The 4,215-nt window shown below is 29.8% G+C and overlaps 1 pseudogene; it reads right to left on the bottom strand.

The window, feature by feature from the left end:
* Positions 1 to 469: 469 nt before the first annotated feature.
* On the bottom strand, positions 470 to 2,552 carry LOC121998058 (annotated as a pseudogene).
* Positions 2,553 to 4,215: the final 1,663 nt, after the last annotated feature.

Here is a 4,215-nt window from a genome sequence, read left to right on the forward strand (position 1 = left end):
CAGTCAAGTCAAATTTGTAGATTTTGCTTCTTATGGAAGTCAAATGGCAATAATGCTAACCAAACAAGAACTGCTCTTAGATTGAATCTAAAGCGCTTTAATCAACACATACAAATAACCGAGATAAAGTGGTAAAATACACATTCACTTGTCACTTTTAGCCAATAAACAGTGTTGGAATAGAAAACTATCACAATAATTGGATCCTTTCTTTTAAGTTTTGAAGTGGCTTTTGCAATTTGCAATTTTGACTGAAACTTTGCCAAGTGTAGTTTGATTCCAATTATTATAGCCCAAACAAAATTATCATTGAAGTTCCTTGTTATTTCAATCATTTCAGTCATTTTATAGGTAAGGCACTAATAATTGTTAGGGAAAATGTAATATAATCGAACACAGGTAAAAAAACATAAGAGCATAATTTGTAGATTGGAATGGCTAAGTTAACAATCAAGGACTATTCTAGATTGGAAATAGTTAAGAAGTCAATAATCTAGGATGGTTAGTCGAATGTGAAATTAGATAAATCTTCAAATTTCACAAATTGCCCAACTTGTGTTGCAGCCAAGTGAGCATAACAGATGGGTGCAACTGCATCATGAAAGAAAAATTATATATAGATATAATTTAGTGAGGAACAATACAACAAACTACATAAATCATGAAAGGACTACCCAACTTACCAACAGATATCGCAGTTGTGCTCCTCTGAAATCTGAACATTTGGGCATAGTTATGATATATTAAATATTGGAGAACTCAAGTATTGATTACGTGTAAACATGTGCTTACACATAGGAAAGGGAATGAACAAACTCTTGCATGGAATCGGCAGTAAACCCAATCTCATTCATTAGCATATGGTAATGAGTGGGCCGAGTTATGCCATGTGGAATTCAATATAAGAAAAACTTGAATTACTCATAGTTCTAACATATTGAATTTATTTATTTATTTAGAGAAATGGCTAAAAATAGAGAACAATTGTTGAAAACAGAGCTTACAATCATGCCAGCATGAGCGCACATGTAAAAATCATAGTTCCTTGGATGACAAATTTTGTTATCAATAATAGTCCCTGAAATCCAAAAAAATAGGAAAATTTAAAATTCAAAGATTATAGTTTGATGGAGGTAAAAGGCTCAAAAAGAAATAGAAAATTAAAGACGGACAATAGTAAAATACATACCAGGTTGGACATTGTCAGGTGAGTTTGAAAGGAAAAACTTGGTATGATGATTTTTCTAGGCAATTATTAATGTAAACTTGCAGGCCTGCAGATAGAAACAACAATTTGAACAAAATCAGGACTCGACTGATATTAGCATATGTATTATATATACATTGACATACCTCAATAATTTGATCCAATTCAATGTTGAGGACTTGAATAAACTGTGATTCACAAATACCATCCCTGAATATCAAGAACTCATCAAGATACAAGATCCATATGCATTAATCCAATACTAAAAACTAGAACAGAGTTTACCTAAAACTGATAATATTTTCTAGTTTTCTTTTTCTTGAACTAATGTAGAAATCAAACATCGGCTCCCTGGCTTCCGTTTAAAAGAAGAATAATACTGAATTACTGATGTAGCTAAATAAAAATAACATGACATGGTATTATAATTTAGAAATGTTAACATATTGAATTATGCCACTGTCATATTTCTCTACTATATTCCCTATTACAGGCTTAAAAAGTGAGTCTTTCATTTTGACCTTTGGAGACTATGTTCGCACAGAAGCTCTATAGCAAGAAATAGATGGTCATTGCCTTGAGCTTACAACCTTAAAACTATAAAAAAATGGATAGGCATGTAAGAAATAGCAAAATAAAACTAGTTAGAAAAATAAAAAAAAATAAATGCAAACAATCATTATAGTCACATAATTAGAGAAGTTAAATATACAGCAGCAATTGAAGGAATATCCGAATGCCCAAGAGATCCATGGGAAACATCCATACCCAAAATGATTGTTGGTGTATCTGAGACTAGAGGAATAGCTGATGATCTTTCAATTGATAAGTAAGAGTTTATACCACCCATCTGTGTAGGAAATACAAAATATTAGAAACAAAGAGAGAAGAGGGGTAAAATTATTAGAAAATGAGATAGCATATGACACCTTTGGATTGATTTTAAGCAGCACAACATACTGGTGATTGACTCTTGTAGGGTCGATACACTGAGAAACAATTCTAGGATTAGCAGTTAGACACTTGCGCTTCCATGGACCTATTCATGGATTATGCTTAACCTTAAATAGATTGGGTCGTCCGATGAGAAAATCTTGCCGTCATCCCCCGCCTCGCCGTAACCCTTTCCATTGGATTCCGAAATCGTAAATAGATACTGCGATGACGAGATCCCATAGCCCTCAGGCGAGAGCGGCATTCTCTCCCCGTCCCTGTAGTCGAGGTGGGGTTCTTCCTTGACAGGGAAGCCGTAAGCCCTAACGGATGGTATGTCATCGACGGGAAGGTTGGTGGCACCGTCGTGGGGGGTTGAAAGAGGAGTAGGAGTTGAAGGGCTAAAGTACATTTATTTATAAAGGAGTTGTGCACGTAATAGATCTAGGGTTAAGGTTTTTAATTTATTTTATTTTTTTGTATTTCCCCATGCAAGAATTTTGAGGGGGAAAAATTACAACGGTTATAATTTCATTAACAACCGTTATAATCCGTTGTCTTATTATCACAATAATAGTTTATGCACCTTTGTTCTAAGCGTTGTGAAAATATTTTTAATTAAAACGGTTCATTTAACCATTGTCTCAACTATTGTTAAGATAAAACAAAACTTTTAAAGATAAGATTTTGAAAAACTGTTATAAAATACATTGTTATTTAAAAAAATTATTGCCCTAAACGACAACAGATAGTGTCAAGCCGTTGTCTTTTGGGGTAACTGTTGCATCAAAGATAACGATTTTGTTAAAAATCATTATCTTTTGCCAAATTTATAATATTTTTTTCTAAAACCATTGTCGTTATGGTGTTATCTTTTAGTAATTTTGTTGTAGTGTATATTTCATTTAATTTCTTGCAATCATAGTTAGTTAGGTTAGAGTTTTAATTATTTACGTTGCTTTTCAATTATTTGTCTTAACATCTCAAAACACAATTTCAATATCAAAACCAAAACCCAAAACCAATAACATTTAATCTTGAGATTATCATTTACCCGTTACCTTCCTTGTGAGAGACGATCCACGTTATCCCTATACTATATTAGTGTAGAGGAATTCGATAAATTTGAATTATAATCGTATCATGGCAATACTGTTGGATTGAAATAAACGAGAGAGAGGAAGGGGGTGAATCTTGATCGTTAAAAAAAAAATTCTTTTTTTTTCTAAAACTAAAGTCATAGTGGAATTGATAAAAGCAAAAACACACAAAGACATAAAGAATTTTTTACTTGGTTCATAATTCATCAACTACTACTCCAAGGCTCATGATTTTGATCATTTTACGATGTACAATCCATTAAAATTCTCTCCAAAAAACTTTCAGAGAAGAAGGAATGTATACAAAAATGAAGGTGATAGTAACATACTAACATACCTTTAATAGTAATTAGGTGTAGGGTATTAATTAAGAGGCTCTCGGCATAGTAGTAGTAGAATTTATGAGTTTTGAGAGATACTCAATTTTAATTAAAATGATATGTCTAAGATAGAATTATTTTAATTCTTAATTAATTTTGATTAAATTAGACTTATTCAAATTAATTTTATCTTGAATGAATATATCATAGATTTTATTAAGACTTTGATTTGATTTGATTTGATTTGATTTCATCTTGATTAATTGTCTAGATTAAATTAGATTTTTAATTAAATTTGAATTATTTAAGTTTAATTAAATTTTTATTTAATTTTAATTAAATTTGGATTATTTTGATTCAGATTAATTGAATTACTTAAAATTATTAAAATTATTTTTTCTTGATTATTAATTAATATCAGATTAATTAAATTAATTAAATTGTTTGAATTAATTTTATTTTGATTATAAATTAATTTTGTATTAATTGAATTATATTGATTAAATTATTTTTATCTTGATTATTAATTAATTTTGGATTTATTGAATTATATTGAAATTATTAAATGAATTAAATTAAAATTGTTTAAATTAATTTTGTTTGATTATTAATTAATTTGAGGTAATTTAATTAAATTGTTTAATTTAATTTTATT

The sequence above is a fragment of the Zingiber officinale genome, chromosome 1A, assembly GCF_018446385.1.
Source record: "Zingiber officinale cultivar Zhangliang chromosome 1A, Zo_v1.1, whole genome shotgun sequence".
NCBI lineage: Eukaryota > Viridiplantae > Streptophyta > Magnoliopsida > Zingiberales > Zingiberaceae > Zingiber > Zingiber officinale.